Source organism: Mustela nivalis, assembly GCF_964662115.1.
Source record: "Mustela nivalis genome assembly, chromosome: 18".
NCBI lineage: Eukaryota > Metazoa > Chordata > Mammalia > Carnivora > Mustelidae > Mustela > Mustela nivalis.
Window position 1 is genome coordinate 25,168,548 of NC_139037.1, and position 19,938 is coordinate 25,188,485.

The 19,938-nt window shown below is 40.8% G+C and overlaps 1 long non-coding RNA gene across 1 annotated transcript in view; it reads right to left on the reverse strand.

The window, feature by feature from the left end:
* Positions 1 to 212: 212 nt before the first annotated feature.
* Positions 213 to 19,938, reverse strand: part of LOC309853867 — a 128,618-nt gene continuing 108,892 nt past the window's right edge. Inside the window, exons 2-4 of the long non-coding RNA XR_014306017.1 lie at positions 3,124 to 3,210; positions 1,732 to 1,819; positions 213 to 383 (exon numbers count right to left, since the gene is read on the reverse strand). This is a non-coding gene — a long non-coding RNA (uncharacterized lncRNA). The remainder of the gene's footprint in view (positions 384 to 1,731; positions 1,820 to 3,123; positions 3,211 to 19,938) is intronic.

The following is a 19,938-nucleotide window of genomic DNA, read 5'->3' on the forward strand; positions in this document are numbered from 1 at the left end:
GACACACACACACACACACACACACACACACTCTCTCTCTCTCTCTCTCTCTCTCTCTTTCTCTCCCTCTCTCAAATTATGCCCCAAACTTAACAGACTGCCATTTTTTATTTTAAGAGATAGTTTCATTTTTAATGAAGAGAGGCAATAGAGAGGAACAGAGAGAATATTTTTTTTTTAATTTTTAAGTGATCAAGAAGTCCCAGGGCATCCATGGTGGCTCAGTCAGTTAAGCATCCAACTCTTGATTTCAGCTCAGGTCATGATCTCAGGGTCATGAGATTGTGCCTGCGTCACATCCACACCGAGCGTGGAGTCTGCTTAAGATCCTCTCTCTCCTTCATCCTCTGTGCTGTCCCCCAACAGGCACGTGTACTCTCTCTCTAAAAAAAAAATAAAAATGAAGTTCCAGGCCATCAGGACTCAACAGGTTTTGCACAACCAAGCTAAAGGCATCCTAGGAGATGTTTATCACATTCAACTCATCCTACGTCCAGGGATGAAGACGGAGGGTCTCATGAAGCAGCCTCCACAGAGCTCTGCAGAAGGCAAGCTGTCTAAACGTGGAGCTGGTGTGACAGTAACAGTGAGAAAACTATTCTGCATCTTCTCTTGGCTCTACCTTTACACGTTTTCCAGGAATCCACAGCTGTCTGTGTGGAGTCCCCAGTGGTGAAATCAGGGCTGGTGAGAGGTAAAAGCATTCAATTCCTACCCTAACAGTGACAGCAGCAATACCCTGGATAAGGACCACAACCATTTAAAGTGGACCCCCTGCTTGGCTGTCCCAGATGCAAGCTGTAAGAGGAAGAGGGGATTCCACCGAGTGAGGAATTACTGTGCAGTCACCGTGGACTGAGCACCCCATCTACCTTCGCTTGTTTACTCACAGCATTCCAAGTTCCCCACTGTAGACCCATTCTACACGTTCTGTACATTAGACTCAGTAGCTTGTCCAGAAGCACATGCTTCAGGATTGGTTTTGAACTCAGGTCCTCCCAGCTCCAGAGATATGGCTCCGTGTCCATGTACTCGTCCAGCCTGTCAGGCCTGTGCTGGGATCCTGCTCATACACAGAGACTCAGGAGGAGACCCAGGCGATACTGCCATGGAAAACGATAAAAGGAAGACCATAATACCTCTTCATTCGTGTTAGAACTAAAATATAATTAATACTTAATGATTTTTAAGTTGTTGGGAATTGTGGGTGTTTGGCCATGTGAAGGTTCTATTTTGGCAGAGGGAGTCAGCTGGTGTGGGAAGGACTTCTTGGGTGGACTGGTACATCAAGGTCATTACAACCTTCCCCCTCATTTGTCTCCCTTGAGAGAAATGTGTCTCATCAGTCGTTAGCCCCTAGTGCTGAGCACAATGTTCAGGCCTGTGGAGTAAAGGACTGAAAGAAATATGAAGAGAAGATACTGTTTGACATAAAACAATGGACCCCCAAAACGTGGCAGCAAGCACATGCTGGGCTTGGGAATGAACCCACCCTGTGGAGACAGAAATGACAAAGCCGATATTGCTAACTCATCCTGCAAAAGCGTGGGTCCTTTGAAGTCCAAGCATCCTCCCTGAGGACCAAGACCAAAGATTTCTTCCCAGGAAACCTGTTTCTGATACCCGGGGGAAATCTGCCGTCCTTTTTAGTTCAGTAGTCCTACCTGGGTTTATAGTTTTCTCTGCACAGGTACCACAATAGTTAACAAGAGCACAAATACTTGATCCTACCAAAGCACTGAATTTCCGAGGGGAAAGGGTGTTTCGATTTCTCAAAATGATGGAAAATTCTCTGATACATGGATCCTCTAATCCGTCACTGCGAAATGAAAGAATAGATGAATTCATTAATTAAAATTAGGAGAGACAGTAGGAAAGAAGTAAGATGAGAGGGAGAGAGCAAGGAAGGAAAGAATAAAAAATGAAATCAAGGAATACATGTTAGGTATTTTCACAAGCCAAGCACTCTGTTCATTTCATGCATTGTCTCAAGGGATCTGAAAAACAGTTACTATCATTACCCCCATTTTTTTTAAAATAAAGATTATTTATTTATTTATTTGACAGGCAGAGATCACAAGTAGGCAGAGAGGCCGACAGAGAGAGAGAGAGAGAGACGTGGAAGCAGGCTTCTTGCTGAGCAGAGAGCCGGATGCGGGGCTCAATCCCAGGACCCTGGGATCATGACCTGAGCTGAAGGCAGAGGCTTTAACCCAGGCGTCCCATTTACCCCCATTTTTAAGATGGGAAAACTAAGACCCAGAGAAAACAAATTGCTCATGCAAGCCTCACACAGCTAACAGGTTAGGGGGCTAGTTAGGTGACACAGAGGTTTTGACCCAATGCCCAGTCTATGAAGCTTAAATGTCCTCTTGAAGGCAACAGAAAGAAACTTAAATTTTTGCTTATTTGGCTTGCTTTTGTTCAGAGCAAAGGAAAAATTAGGGTTTTGGGAACATTGATCTGCAAGCCTTTTTCAGAGACCAGGCCAGCTGCTACAGGAATCCATGCAAGGCGCATAGAGTCTCTGCCTAAAAATACTTGGTAAAAATCAGGAAATCAGAAGAAACACCAAATGCACAGTTAAATCTGTGTAGACTGAATGAGAATGGGGACACAAGAAAAAGGTTTGAGTCAGTACAAATTCCAGAAAGGGAAGGCATTTCTTGGGGTCCCTACACATTTGTTAATTCACAGAGCACCTGTGATGTGGACAGGTCTAAAGGGGGGAAACAATCAGTGAAATCAGACCCCAGCTGTGAGCATCACAACAGCCTAGATGGGAGACTAACAAAATAAAGTTTTTGACATGAGACACAATAGTGATCCGTGCAGGATATTCCCAATGGAAGGAAGAGGGACCCCAGTTCTGACCAAGAGATGACCCAGGAATTCTCCACACAGGAAGAGATCCCTTACTAAGTTCTGAAAACCCAGAAGTCCTCAGGTGAGGGAGTGAAACTGGGGAGAAAGGAAAGGAACTTTCTAAAGTTTAGAGAGCCATGAACAAGCAAACCGGTAGAACCTCACTTCCCACCCCCATCCCTTCGCACTCAAGACCAGGCATTGGCCCAGGCTACCCAGAAGCCTCTACCCTGTGCTGAGCAACTACTTTCTGCTTACCGGGAATTCATAAATGCCATTTGGGGCTATGGTCTGTTATGGTGACTGTCTTCCTGTGGCCTCGAAGTCTATTAATTTCATTTTGATCTGAAAAGATAAAATACAGGAGAATCATTTAAATAAAGGTGAGATCCAGGAGTATCTCACTTTGCCACTGAGCAAATGTTCCACCTGCCACTTTTATTAATATTATCAGAAAAGGATTTTGCTGGCCACAAGTGGGAAGCTGAAGGGTCTTTTCTGGAGTTATTGTTTGTGCTGTGGGAAACTGCATTTGCTCTCTGGGGTTCCTGCGTTGATGGAATGTATTCGTTTCCTCCTGGAATAAAAGTAAAGAATTCTGGAGGGAAACCAAAACGTTCGGGCTTCCAGGACCACCCTTGTTTATTGCCTAGATGTACAGAGAATTCATCACTTTGGAAACTGGCCAGCTGTGAGTTGTGTAGGTGACTGTTTAATAGCAACGGTCTATACGGTCTCCGCCCCTGATGGCTACCACATAATGCATACGGCTGTCAGGACTGGCACATAGCATAACACACGAGGAAGTCACAATCCAGAGCTATGCAATCTGGCAGCCCTGGACATAATATCTACTGTCTTTCTTGCTAATATAACACAAAGTCTTGTTCTAAATCTAAAAAAAAAAAAAAGTCAACAAAAATATCTACTTGCCTATGTGTATGCCTGTGGGTATATTTAGGTATAAATAGCTACGCTGATAGAGATCACTTTCTTTGAATTATTCTAGGCTCACACATCCTGCCTCCCCTACTTTCTCAAGATGAATCCAATTTTTAAAGACACAACTGTTTTATGCGCCATTTATGTGGAAAATCTGACCTGCAGGCCATTCGTGCCAGTTAATTAATTTTCCTTTGCTCGCCAGGCAGCTGTCACAGAAGTGGAGGATGCTCTCATTTTATGCCTAGATTGTGTGGGGAAGAGCTCCTCAAATTAGGATGCAAGAAGCCACTCAGGGCTAGCCCCTAAGAGAAAAAAAAATGTGAGGCTGGAAAATATTCTCAGCCTTCGGTCTCCCTTCCACCCCATTTGTCCTATATGTCCTCTCTCACACAATCCCTGAACTACAAAACTTGTACTACAAAGTCTCTTCTTTCCACCTATCCAAATGGGTCTCTTTCCATTTATACACTCGTGCATTCTGTCAGTCCACCAGTCAGTCATCTGTCCATCTGTTCATTTTGTAATGTATTCATTCATCTTGTAATCTATTCATTCATCCATTCAGTCTTTAAATTCTCATTTTTCTATTTCTACATGTGAAAGACTGTTCTGAGCCACTTGCTCTTGTCTACATAGTATCTGTGTACACTTCATTCACGGTACTTCCAGAAACAGATCATCTAAACATGGCACCATGTCTGTCTTCCACATGGCGAAGAACCAAGCTTTTCCCTTTCCCTCTGAGCCTTTCCTGTTGCCTCTGACTGCAACACTTTCCCTCACTCCTTTGATCTCAGCTAAAGACTCAGCTAAAATGCCCCCCTCCTCAGAGGTCTAAAATACCTTCTCATTATACCCCTCTCAATATCCTGGCTTCTTTATCTCTTTCCAGCATGTATCATTATATACAATATTTTGTGCATTTCTCTCTTTACTTTCTGTATCTTTACAACGAAATGGCTGCTAGCTTCACAGTAGCAGCACCAACTTGGTTTTCACTTCTGCATGCCTAGAACCTACCGTACCTCGAACAAAATTGTCACTCAGTAAATACGAGTGCTCAAATGGATGGTCATTTTTATCTTTGCATCGCCAGCTAATAGTTCAGGATTCTACATGCAATAGGTACTTGGTAAAAGGTTGGCTGCTCAGAAATGAATGGATTCTATCAAATCAGGCTGTGAAATGAAAAAAATCTGGAGATACTATTTTCCATTTTCTTTTTCTTTGACACTGATGTCTGTCTGTCTGTCTGACTGACTGTCTCTCCTCTTTCTCTCTCTCTCTTTCTCTATCCTGCCTGAGATCCTCTGGAGCCATCTGAAATTTCTAAATACTATTCTGAAGCCATCCTGGGAAAGATGGATAATCTTGTTTCAGCAAAGCATAAACCATGAAAGTACAACCAGCTGAGTTCTTAACACTTTTCATGATAGCTTCACATTTATATTAAAAATATGGGTAAGAATGGACAGAATGTATAATTTTAAGAGGGGAGTCACTCACCTGCTCACTTTTGATATATTGCTTCAACTGGGCTGAGAAGGAAATTCTAACAGATAGGGGATTTTGCAAAATGTGAGTGGGGAATTTGACCTGGAAGTGTAATTCTCCAATGTACACCATGGAACATTTAGCAGTCCCCCTTCTTCACTGCCTAATAAAATAACCTATGTTCTTGAGTTATGGACCTAAATTAGGCTCCAAAACTACAGAAAGTGTTGCTCATATTCTGGAACAGAATGGTAAACAGAGTTGCACAAAAAAAGATGAGGAAGATAGATAGATGCCTCAGGAGCCACTGGTAATAATGGGTGATGTGTTTCTACTCCATTCCAAAACTTACTGTTTTGTCTGGGCTCAGGAGACAATGGCCGACAGAAGACCAGACTGTTAATGTGTTTTGTCTTGTGAGAATAAAATTACATCACAATAGGCAAAAACTTAAAGTGACCTAAATGTCCATCAACTAGCATATGAATAGACAAAATGTGATCAGTCAATACAATGAGATACTACTCAGCAATAAAAAGAGACGAACATTGACATCTGCCATACCATGGATGAACCTCAAAGACATGCTGAATGAGGGGCACCTGGGTGGCTCAGTCAGCTAAATGTCTGCCTTCAGCTCAGGTCATGATCCCCGGGTCCTAGAATCAAGTCCCAAATCAGTCTCCCTGCTCAGTGGGAAATCTGCTTCTGCTCCTCCCCTCTGCAACTGCTCTCTCCCTCAAATAAATAAATAAAATCTTAAAACACACACACACACACTGAATGAAAGAAGCCATACACCAGAGACTACATACTGTATAATTCTGTTTATATGAAATCACCAGAAAAGGCAAATTTATAGACAGAAAGTAAATTAGTGGTTGCCAGAGGTTGGGGGTAGGATGAGGATTAGTTATAAGTGCACAGGAAGAATCTAGGGGCGCCTGGGTGGCTCAGTGGGTTAAAGCCTCTGCCTTCAGCTCAGGTCATGATTCCAGGGTCCTGGGATGGAGTCCCGCATCGGGCTCTATGCTCAGCAGGGAGCCTGCTTCCCTCCTTTCTCTCTCCCAGCTTCTCTGCCTACTTATGATCTCTCTCTCAATTTGTTAAATAAATAAAATCTAAAAAAAAAAAAATTAAGTGCACAGGAAGAATCTTGCTGGATGACTGTAAAATGTTGTAGAACTGATTTAAGATGATGGCTGCTTTTTGGGGTAAAGTAACTAAAAATCGCTAAATGGAACTCTTGAAATGTCTGAATTTTATGATACATGAAATACACCTATATCAAGTTGTTTTTTAAATCCAAGATTGTATTTTTTCCTACACAATCATAGTGCATACTTTGCTAAAATCAGTGCTCCTCTCATCATATTGAAGCACTATGACCTTTGTTTACCACTTTTTTAATCTTCTTACTGTCTAAATTAAAGTTGTCTCTGTCTCTTAATCATAGGAAACAAACCGAGGGTTGCTGGGGGTAGGTAAGAGGGTGACAAGCATTAAGGAGGGCACGGGATGGAATGAGCACCGGTATTATGTAAGACCGATGAATCACTGAACTCTACTAATAATACACTCTATGTAAATTAATTGAATTTTAAAATTTTTAAAATAATGGAAAGGGGCGCCTGGGTAGTTCAGTGGGTTAAGCCTCTGCCTCCGGCTCGGGTCATGATCTCAGGGTCCTGGGATCGAGCCCTGCATCGGGCTCTCTGCTCAGCAGGGAGTCTGCTTCCCCCTCTCTCTCTCTGCTTGCCTCTCTGCCTACTTGTGATCTCTTTCTCTGTGTCAAATAAATAAATAAAATCTTTTTAATAAAATAATGGAAAAAAATAAAGTTGTCTTCGAAAAATAAAATTAGGCCAGGTTTTTTCAGAATATTAATTCTGAAAAATGAATTGCCTAATGGAAATGGATAGACTGAAAAACACTGGTTCTGAACTAAAGTGTTTTTCTGGGAGACTTTCAGTAATAAAGTTTGGAAAGTTTTTTTCCTTCCAAATGAAATATTTTGTCCTTTCCTTTGGTTCTTTTCACTTGATTTCAGAGATTCTAATTTCTTCGGGGCTAATGGAAGTGGTCAGGTTTTTGTACATCTTCTCAAAGGGAATTAAATTTGCAATTATTCCTAGCATACCATAGACTCTTGCAAACCCATGTTTCGTGCAGTCTTCAGATCCCTGTTGCAATTAGCATATTTTCAAGGTGAAGTGCAGATGTCAAATTAATGTGGAAGGCACCAGGATTGCCGAAGGCCCCAGGTCAATTGGTATTGGTCTAATTGGAGGACATGAGTCTTTCCTGTGGAAAGGGTCCGGGGACTGACATCAGAAACAGGAAAGGTCCTTCGTGTGTGAGCAGGGATAGTGGGGAGGAGGGCAGTGAGAAAAAGAAGCCAGAAACACAAGAGAAGAGAAGACTTGCTTTTATAGAGAAAGGACTTGCTTTTACAGAGATTCAGAGACGGGATCACAAGGAGAAACCCCTATTTAGTCACCGTTATGTGCCAGGCACTGTGCTAGGCACTTTGTATGCATTAGCCCATGTAAGTCTGAAAAAAGCTCTCTTGCTAAATTCTTACTCTTCTTCAGAAGAGTGAAACCCAGAAAGATGAAATTATTTAAAATAAATGATTACTGAGTACTTACTACATGCCACATACATTCTCTAATGCTTTGCTCATTTTCAGATTCAGCTCTCACAACAGTCCAAGAGGTAGATGTTATGACTCCCTGCACGTGGTGGATGAGGAAATCAAGGAGAAGGGCACTTAAGAAGCACATCCAGGGTCCCACAGTTAGTGAGCCCCACGGGCACTCAGTCCGTGTGCAGACGTCCGCACTTAAACCACAGCGCCACATGGCCTCGTGAAAGCTCCAGCCAAGGATGGAACTCTTCAAGAGCATGTGAAAGACCATGAACTCAAGCCCTTGTCTGGGCTGCTCCCCACAAGTCCAGATCTTCCCTTCAGCTCTGTTTATTTTTCTCCCAAGTTGGGCTCCATAAGGACTGTTGAGGGGAGAGAACAGGAAAGAATCTTACAGTCTTGGGTTTTTATTTTTTTTTTAATTTTTTATTTTTTATAAACATATATTTTTATCCCCAGGGGTACAGGTCTGTGAATTACCAGGTTTACACACTTCACAGCACTCACCAAAGCACATACCCTCCCCAATGTCCATAATCCCACCCCCTTCTCCCAAACCCCCTCCCCCCAGGAACCCTCAGTTTGTTTTGTGAGATTAAGAATCACTTATGGTTTGTCTCCCTCCCAATCCCATCTTGTTTCATTTATTCTTCTCCTACCCACTTAAGCCCCCATGTTGCATCACCACTTCCTCATATCAGGGAGATCATATGATAGTTGTCTTTCTCTGCTTGACTTATTTCGCTAAGCATGATACGCTCTAGTTCCATCCATGTTGTCGCAAATGGCAAGATTTCATTTCTTTTGATGGCTGCATAGTATTCCATTGTGTATATATACCACATCTTGATCCATTCATCTGTTGATGGACATCTAGGTTCTTTCCATAGTTTGGCTATTGTGTTTTTAAATAGAGCAGCTCTATTTACTTTATGGAAGTTAGGGGCTCCTACAAGGTTTCATTTGAACCAAAGAAGCTCTGAAGTTATAAAGAAACCACAATTTTAAAGCCAATACAATGATTACATCTTCTGATGATGATGTGGCTATCACCGGACAGTAATGAAAGGAATTGTACTAGCAGCATTAGATTTGGGTTTGAATCATGACTCGGACATGAACCAGTTGTTTGTGATTTGATCAATTCATCTCTTCTATCTCCAGCCTCCTCATTAATTAAAGGGGAAGGAGAGTTGTTTATCTTGCCCATGTTACAGGGATGTTATGAGGATCAAGTGAGAGAATCTACAACAAAGTGCTTTGTGCCCTATAAAATAGGCTTGAAATAATAATAATAAATACAAGTGACTTATTGAATCAGTTGCCTGGCATTGTGCCAAATAAGCTCCTTTACATGGATTATCCTCCATAAACCCCACAATAGCTCTAAGCAATAGGTACCATATTATCCCTATTTAATAGATTAAAAAGTGAAGGCTTACAGAGGTGAAGCAATTCACCCAGATGTCAGAGCCAGGAAAGTGGTGGCACTTCTAGAATCCAAAACAGCTCTTGATCCACTTTTTTTTAAACACTCTATTTTTTAAGATGCATAGTTACTATCACCTCTTTTGAGAACTTGAACGTGAAACTTATCATTCCCACTTCCATTCTCTCACGATGTATCTGCAGCCCTTTTACAGAACCCAGTCACGGCCATCCTTGCATTTAGAAGGTGACAGGTTGTTGCCTGACCCTCACCAAACAGTGCTTACAAGGAAGGACTGCAGCTGTGCCTCCAAAGCTCCCAGCCTCTAGAGCAGTGTCAGTACACCCTAAGGGGGTGTCCCCTTCTCTATACTTTCTCTACGGGGCAGAATTTAACCTCTTCCATGCTCTAATCTACATGGGGCTCCTTGACATTCCAAGACCTGCCTGGTGCCTCTGGACTTGTGGCTCTGCACAAAAATTTACCCCTTGTTAAAATGGGAAAATAAGAACAATTACAATAACAAGAGTGGCTGACATTTATTGAGCAGTAACTGGGTCTGACGTCTGGGCTAAGTCTCATAGGTACGTCGCCTCACTTACTCTTTGCAACCAGCCTGGTGTAAACCACCATCTTCTCCATTGTGTGGACAAGGAAGCTAGAGACTTGTCTCAGACAGCTAAGAATATGGTAGAGTCCATGTGGAACTAAGAGTTGCTGACTCCACCATTGTAATTCTTAACCCGCAGACTACACTGCTGTACTTTCCTAGGATTCCTCTTGCAAAATTCTCCTCATTCCTTGGACACACTTAGCATGCCAGGTCCTTCCTGAAACCACCCCTCTCCCATCAGCTCCTCCAATCCATTCCCAAATTTCCCATCACTCATTCCACCCTTACCCATCTTTCATTTTTAGTAATTGTCTTTTCTGTCCACTTGGCTGTAACATCCCATTTCACTACTGCATTTCTCACAGCATCTAGCAACATGCCTAATAGGGAGTCAACATTTAGTATTAAGTTCTGACTTCTCCCTTTGCTATTCACTCATTCATTTATAATTCAGTAGATGTTCCCTATAAAAGGGTAGCTATACTATCTTTTCCCCAGCTCCCAGAGCAATGTTTCTTGGTTATGTCAAATAGAGCTGTCTTAATTATTTGACTCATCTTTTAACTGTTGGTTATTGAAAAACCTGTGGAGGGAAAGTCTCCACAGGATTTTTGACATATTTTGACAGAGGGAAGGACAGGGCCCAAGTCCATGCCGGGGCCCTACAATAAGGTGGCTGTAACAAACTTTATCCAAGTCTGTTCTCAGTAGATCATGGAAGTGGTGGAGAGTTTTAGAAAACTGGACAATTTCCCAAATGTATCTGCCCAACATTTACTTGCCTTTCTTTGAGACACATTCCCAAGGCAGATTCTATGAGGAGAAAGAGGGGGTGGGCAGGAGAAATGGGATACCAGGATCGCTACTGGGCACCTTCCATCTACCAATCTCACTCTAGGTGTCCAGTTTATGTTATCACCACATCCACACCTCACAAAGACCCTAGGAAATGCCTGTTACGCTTTCCCTTGGTCTTATCATTTCATAGTCCATTTCTTCCCTCTAGAACAATGATTTTCAACATGTTAAAGTATATGGACACATTACTGGGCGGGGAGCACATGGCAATAAATGTATGAAGGATCTGCATTTTCTTATTCAATCCTGCAACATATTTTTGAGATCATATTAGATACTGAACACTGTTTGAGGCAGAGTGGATAAAATGAGGGACAAAAAAACAAGATTCCTACTATTATGAAGTTTATTTAACAAAAGGAAGACAAAAGGTTTTGTTTGGTGATATGATAGTATTGCGGGATGAAGGCTGAAAATAGGCCAAGATTCTCAACATTGATCATGTGATTTTTCTTCCATAGAATTAATACTTACATATCAATTATAATATTCTAGAAAACATCCTCAATTTATAATACAGATTATTTAACTGTAGTCTCTATGTTGTATGGTGACAGATGGGGAATATAGCATAACATATAGAGAAGTTGAATCACTACATTGTATACTTGACATTAATGTAATACTGTGTCTCAACTACACCCAAAAAAAATTTTTTTAACAAATACAGTCTACAATATGTATATATGCATATATATGATATATACATGTATTTCCATATATAATTCCATTTAATAACATTTGTCAGTGTGATGTACTAAATTTTGTGCCTCCCCCCCACCATAATCCATTTATTGAAGCCCCAGGGTGGTGATATCTGGAGGTGCAGCCTTTGTGAGGTAATTAAGTTTAAATGAGACCATTAGTATGAGGTTCCACAATGGGATTAGTGTCCTTATAAGAAGAGAAACCAAGCTCCCTCTCTTCCTCTCTCTACCATATGAGGATACTGCAGGAAGGTGGCCATCCACAAGCCAGGAAGAAAGCCCTGACCAGGAACCAAATCTGTGGTATCTTGATACTGAATTTTGTAGCCTCCAGAACCACGAAAAGTAAAGGTCTATTGTTTAAGCCAGCCAGTACTATGATGTGTTGTTATAGCAGACCACACTAACCAAGACAGTCAGGGAAATGCAGAATTAAAAATTTTTTAAAACAAAAATGTATACAGTAACACATTTTTATAATTTTTTTTGATAGAGATCACAAGTAGGCAGAGAGGCAGGTGTGGCGGGGGGGGGGGAGCAGGCTCCCTGCTGAGCAGAGAGCCCGATGTGGGGTTTGATCCCAGGACCCTGAAATCATGACCTGAGCTGAAGGCAGAGGCCCAACCCACTGAGCCACCCAGGCACCCTATAATTTTTTTATTTTGAAATAATTTCAAATTCATTGAAAAGGCTTAAGTATAGTTAAAAAAAAAAAACACTTCTGTGTACCTTTCATCAAGAATCCCTAGTGGTTAATATATAGTCCCAACTGGAATTGTGAAATTTTATATAACGTATATAAAAATTATATATATGTGTTATATTATATATTATTAATATAATGTATATTAATATATTATATTGTATTGTGTAATAAATAATTATTAATATAATAAAAATTATATATATATATAATGCAATGCATTGTGTGTGCATGTATGTAATGCTTGATAGTGATAAGATGATCTCTGGACTTTGTGACTTTATGTGTGTGTGTGTGCACGCACTATCAAGGACATTACCAAGACTACTGATAAAGTTTGAATAAGATTTGTAAAGTAGTTAATATTGTAAACTAGAAAATAGTATTGATCATTGTACTGTGGTTATATAAGGAATGTCCTTATTCTTAGGAAATACATACAGACATACTTAAGGTAAAGGAGTTTCATGTCTGCAACTTATTTGCAAGGAGCTCAATAACATTTTCAACTGGTGTCAATTTATATCTCCATCCCAGACCACTTGCCTAACATGCAGACTCCTCTTTTCAGTGGCCCACCTGACACTCAGCTTGAACATCTCCCTGGAGTCTCAAACTAAACATGCTCAAAAGCAAGCACCTCCTTTAACTGATCCTCATTTCTCCCCAAACATTCTCCCCTGTTCTTCCCCATCTTGGAAAATGGGATCTCCATCCTCCCAGCTGTTCAGTAGTTAAAGTAAGTCTCAATCCTGCTTCCCACTCACATTCCACATCTCTGCCTCCAAAACAGAAGCAGAAACTGGCTCCTTCATCTGCTGCTGCCCCTCCAGCTCCAACAGCAGCACAGCCGCCCTCCTCTCTTCCCTGATTGCTGCAGGAGCTCCCACACCGGTCGCCATGCCTCCACATCCCACCCAGAGCCTTTTGTCCCCAGAAGCCAGAGTCATGGTATCAGAACACAAGCCAGATCATGTTACTCCTCTATTCAGAACCCTCCAATGGTTTCCCATCCCGCTCAGAGAAAAAGTCAGACATTAATGACATACTATATGTTGACTAACGTAATATAATAAAAAAATAAAAATAAATAAACTGACCTACAAAGTCCAGCATGATCTGGCACCAATATACGCTTTTGATGTCATGTTAACCCTCCCCTGTTTCACTTCATTCCAGGCACAGTGGCATCTTTATGTGGTCTTTCTTTCGCCTTTAATTCTCTTTCCCTAGTAGCTCCACAGCTGGCTCTGTCTCTCCTAGCGTGTCTCAAAAAGTACCTATTCATATGAGTGAGCCCTTCCTCATACCTTTCAGCATAAACAAGCCAACTCCACTGACCAACACTTCTGTCCTCACCCCGTTTTATTTTTCTCCGTAGGATGTTTCACCATCTATACGTTAAACAAGCTTTACTTCTTTAACCACTTAGTGTCAGTCTCATAAGTTCCAGGAGGACATGGGTTTGTCACTAAGGGCATGGCTGTATCATGAACAGTTAGCCCCATTCTTGGCTCATGTGAGTGGCAGTAAGCTGCTGGATGGTTCAGGGAACATTAAAATCACAGCAACATCTAAATACACTTAGGGAAGAAGAAACAGACTTGTAGAATATTTACTCCGTCTGCAGATGTCATTGGGTACCATTATGAATTCCAAGACTCTAAAACTAATAAACAGAAAGATATCAGAACAAGCTCTGCATTAAGAGTGAAGAGATCCCACTGCTGGTCTTAGCTCTGGACCCGAAGAGCATACTTAACCCTGGTTTCACGGTAAGTAAAATCAGAGAACTGGGGCTCTCAGGGGTCCTTTCCAGGTCAGGTTATCCACTGCTTTTAGAATCCTCAAATAAGCATATGTGGCTTGTTGTCCTAAGAAAGGATTTGCAGATTTCAAAGCTTCATATACAAGCATTCAAAACTCAGTTTGGATACTCAAAGGTAGTAGTGAAAAAAACTGCTGCTTCCACTAATTATGGCTATTCAGATTTTTCATTATTATAATAGAGAATAATAATTGTCATCACTTACTAAGTGCCCACATTTTAAAAATTTAGTTAAAAGGAAAAAAACTCTAATTATAGGGTAAGGATATTTGCATAAATTGATGGATTTCAGGCATATATTAAGGTAGTAACACATTATAAAGCCAGGAAGGTTAAGTTTCTCTTGATCTGCTCCTACATTTTATTTACTTTTAATCTAGTTAATTTTTTTTAATGGGCTAATGAAGAAGCACTATCTTTTCTCTTTCACTCAGGCTCCTGGCTGCCAATCTCAGAAGCTGCAAGACTTTTATTTAAAGATAACATAACCTGACATGATGGTGCAATTTTGGAGGAGGTCTGACCTGTGTCTAAATTCTGGTTCTGGCATTCCCTTACTTTGTGACCTAAGATAAGCTTTCTACTTTCTCTTAACTTTAAGGGTGTTCTTTTTCTTTTTAGTGGAAACAATAAAAGTCAATCTGTAGGGAAACTTCTGTAAAACAATAAAATTTGTACAACACTTGGTATACACTTGTCACCAATTATAAATATTAGCGTTCTTCTTCTCTCTTTCCCGTCTTCATGGCCTCAAAGAAATAGGTCCTATGGTGAGGATATGGAAATTTTCCATGAGCAAAGTTGCCTACCTTTGTAAAAGAGAAATGACTTCAGAATCCCTTTTTACTTCCTGCTTTGTCCCTCCAAAAAAAAAAAAAAAAGCCCCATTTTCCCATACTAATACTTCTCCACAAAAATATGTTTAACTTTGTTTAATTTTAACCCAGGAGAAAAGAACATTCTTTTCTAGAACACAAGCTTGCTGAAACATGTGTGTGTGCTTGCTTGTGCATTTACCCATCCATTTCTAGTCTCTTCAAAACAAAACCAAAGAAATAAAAGATAATATTTTTTTAAGCAACAAGCTAGTACCCAATGGTCTGAACAAGGTACTTTGCTCTGTGGTACTTCCCTTTTAAATTTTTTTCCATTTACATTCTTGTACTTAAAAATATTATTAAACATGAAATTCTGAATTTCTACTTTATTCTGAAACATCAAAAGATCTGGCAAGCCCAGATAAACATATATGTTTTATATGTCTACATGATTCTGACAAGGGTGCCAAGACCAATCAATGGAGAATAGACAGTCTTTTCAATAAATGGTGTTGGTAAAACTGGAAACCACATACCAAAGAATAAAGTTGAACCCTTACCTGCTACCACTCATAGAAATTAAAGCAAAAGGAGTCAGAGAGCTCAATGTAAGAATTAAAATGATAAAACTCTGGGAAGAAAATATAAAGGGAAAGTTTCTTGACACTTGGTGTTTCGGTGATTTCTTATAAATGACGCTGAACACACAAAAAACAAAGTAAAAATAGATAAATTAGACTACCTCAAAATTTAAAATTTCTGTGCATCAAAGGACACAAACAACTGGGTGGGAAGACAACCAAGGGATGAGAGAAAATACTTACAAATCATGAACCTGATAAGAAGTTAATATTCAGAATATATAAAGAACTCTTACAATTCAACCAAACCCCAATTTAAAAATGAGCAAATGGGGGTACCTGGCTGGTTCAGCCAGTGGAGCTTGCAACTTTTGATGTTGGGGTCATGAGTTTGAGCCCCACGCTGGGTGCAGAGATAATTTAATAATAAAAATCTTGGGGGCACCTGGGTGACTCAGTCAGTTAAGTGTCCAACTCTTGGTTTTGGCTCAGGTGGTGATCTCAGGGTCATGATATCAAGCTCCACACTGGGCTCCATGCTCAGCATGGAGTCTGCTTAAGATTCTCTCTCCCTCCCCCTCTGTTTCTCCCCCTGCACATGCTCTCTCTCTCTCTCTCTCTTTCTCAGATAAAAAATAAAATCTTTAAAAAAGAAAATAAAAATAAAAATGAGCAAAGGAATTGAATGGACATTTTTCCAAAGCAGACATATATATAAATGGTCAAGAAGCACTTGAAAAGATGTTCAATATCACTAATCATTAGACAAATAAATATCAAAACCACAATGATGGGACACCTGGGTAGCTTAGTTATATTAAGCATCTGCCTTCTGCTCAGGTCAATATTCCAGGGTCCTGGGATAGAGTCCTGCATCAGGCTCCCTATTCAGTGGAAAGCCTGCTTCTCCCTCTACCTGCTTCTCCTTTTGCCTGCTGCTCCCCCTGCTCGTGTTCTCTCTATCTCTCTGACAAATAAATATATAAAATATATTTTTTTAAGATTTTATTTATCCATTTGACAGAGAGATCACAGGTAGCCAGAGGGGGGGGGAGCAGGTTCCCTGCTGAGCAGAGTGCCTGATGTGGGGCTTGATACCAGGACCCTGAGATCATGACCTGGGCAAAAGGCAAAGGCTTAACCCACTGAGCCACCCAGGCGCCCCATAAATAATATAATCTTAAAAAAAAAAAAAAGTGAAATACCACTTCTAAAAAAAAAAAAGAAAGAAAGAACAGAAAAAAACAAGCATCAACAAGGCTGTGAGTAAATTGGAATCCTCACACAGGACTGGTAAGAATGTAAAATGGTGCAGCCACATTGGGAAACAACATGACTTCTCTCAAAAAATTAAAATTAGGATTACCATTTGATTCAACAATTCCACTTCTGGGTATATATCCAAAAGACCTGAAAGCAGAGTCCCAAGGAGTTAGGAGTATATCCACATTCATAGCAGCATTATTCATAATAGCTAAAAGGCAGAAGTGACCTAAGTGTCCATTGATAGATGAACGGATAAACAAAGTGCTATATACATACAGCAGAACATGAGTCAGCCTTAAAAGAAAGGAAACCTTGACACGTACTACAACACAGATGAACCATGAGAACATTATGCTGATTGAAATAAGCAGGAAACGGAAAGACAAATACTGTATGATTCCACTTACATCAAGTACCAAGAGCAGTCAAATTCAGAGAGACAGAAAATTAAAGAGTGATGGCTGGGGACTTGGGGGAGGAAAGGAGGGGAGCTATTTCATGGGTAGACAATTCTAGTTTTGCAAGATGAAAAGAGCTGTGAAGATTAGCTGCACAATTATAAGAAGGTACTTAAACTACTAAACTGTACACTCAAAAGTGGTTAAGATGGTAAATTTTTCATGTATGTATTTTACCAAAATTTTTAATTTTTTTCAATTGAAAAAAAAAAAATCTGACCATAATTAGTCCTCACAGGCATTCACAGCAAAGTCACCCCTGGTCTCTCATGCCCAGCCTGCTTCCCTGTTTCTTCCTCATCCTGACTTTGTTGTTAGCCTTTATATTGCATGCAGGCATCAGAGCAAGACCCTCACATTTAATGTGTGGCCTGACTGTTTTGTCTGTCTGGAGCCTCTGCTGTAATTCTCTTCCCTAAATAACAAGGGCTGTGCTTTTAGGGTTGTCCTATCTTGGCTCAAATGTCACCATGTCGAAAGGTCATCCTTGCCCACCCTATTTAAAATTAACAAACTCCCACTCCAGCTCTCTTCATTTTCCTTCATAGTAGGTATCGCACTTTGACCTATTACCACCACGGTTAATTTAATGTTCTTTTCCTTTCTCCTCCCACCACAAACCCATTATAACGTAATATCCATGAGGGAAGATATTTATATCTATTTTGTTTGCTGCTCCATTCTCAGCCCCATATATGAGGCATGGGGTTTTGTTCAATACATTTTTAATTGAACAAATGAATGCTTCAATCAATAGGGGATAGGCATGGCATTCTACATGGCCTGCGTATACCTATGCGTATGTGTGTGCATGCTGGAATCAGTGCATGCTCAGTGCATATTTCTGTCATAACCTGTAGGAAATACTCTTTATCCACATCTCTAGAGGACCTCAGATTCATACATAGACTACACTACTACATTCTGACACTTCTTGTGTGGCTTCTGGAAATCTCCAGGGCCCGTACTTTAGGGCCATGTCTGTGTTCAGGCTAGGCACTCTCCTCCTGCACATGAGAAGGCTATGAGCCCAGGGCTAAGACACAAAGTGTTAGGACAGTCCAACGCCCGCTACAGCCACGGCTGAAATCAGTTGGGTGTAGGGGTTTGGCTTAGTGGTAGCCCCATCTGGCTACTCCTTATGGCCCCCAGCAATGAGCAAATGCCTACCTCAGGGTCCATGCCCAGTGTCATTCAAATCAGACTTACTTAACTAGAGAAAAGGTTACAAGTAAAAAAAGCTTCAGAGATAACTGTCATCTGCCCCCTTTCTTGGGAGATTTAGATAACAAAAGGTGAGGAGGTGAAATGACAGACCCAAGACGCACCCAAACCAGAGACACAATAGCTCACTGTCCTGTTAAAAAATCAACTTGTTGGGACTCTTCCTGGATTCTCAATTAGGAGAGAGGTTGTCCTTCTATACCTAATTAACCATTGACCCAGTTGTGACAAACTGGACTCTGGAGGCATTATTTTTAAGATTTTATTTATTATTTTAGAGAGCACATGTGCATGTAAGTGCACAGGCGCAGGGAAGGGGTGGAGGAAGAGGGAGAGAGAATCCCAAAAGGACTCCACGCTGAATGTGGATCCAGGTGCAGGGTTCAATCGGATGCTTAACCGACTGAGCCACCCAGGTGCCCCTGGCAGGCATTTTTTTAAAAATTCTGTTCTGGGCACCTGGGCAGCTCAGGTGGTTAAGCAACTGCCTTTGGCTCAGGTCATGATCCTGGAGTCTGGGACTGAGTCCCACATCTGGCTCCCAGCTTCAAGGGGAGTCTGCTTCTCCCTCTGACCTTCTTCCCTCTTACGCTCTCTCTCCCACTCTCTCTCAAATAAATAAATAAAGTCTTGAAAAGAAAAAAAAATTCTGCTGAAATAGTTTCAAGTAATTCTCTGAAATTATAGGTCACTATTACTCATTACAGATTTTTTAAGCAGTTCATCAATCCCCTGAAGAACCAGCAGACAATTTGGCCTGGGCAAATCATTGGACTTGTATATGCAAAAACGGGTATTAGGGAGGCAGAGCAGCGTAATCACAGATGAAGGATGTCAAACAGTAGTTGTCATGTTCTTTGATGTTTGCAAAAACTTCTGGAGAACTGCATGCATTATGTCCTTTGTGTATGCTTTGCATATATCTCCAAAATAAACGTTTTCTTTCATAAGAGGAGCATCTAATCTCCAAAGTAATTTATGTGCATAAACTACATTTTAAGGCAACAAAAATGAATATAAAATTTCCCTTTACCTAATTCAACTTTGCAATAAAGAATTATTTAATGGTAGGGGTGCCTGGGTGGCTCAGTTGGGTAAGCGTCTGCCTTTGGCTCAGGTTATGATCCCAGAGTCCTGGGATCCAGTCCCACATCTGGCTCCCTGCTCAAGCAGGAAGCCTGCTTCTCCCTCTGCCTGCCACCCCCCCCCTGCTTGTACGTTCTCTCTCTCTCTCTCTCATTCTGACATATAAATAAAATCTTTTTTAAAAATTTAGAAAATAAAAAACAAAAACAAATAAAAAAAGATACATCACGCACACACACATATATATCTTATCACTTCCCCCTATTTTCTAACCACAAATTACATGACTTGTGTGCATACGTGTATAGATTTTAATTTACTTCATTGGGTAATGACTTTGCTGAGTTAATTATTGGAAGCTAATAAAAACCATTCATCCAACCAAATTACCAGATGATTCAATGTTTTTAATG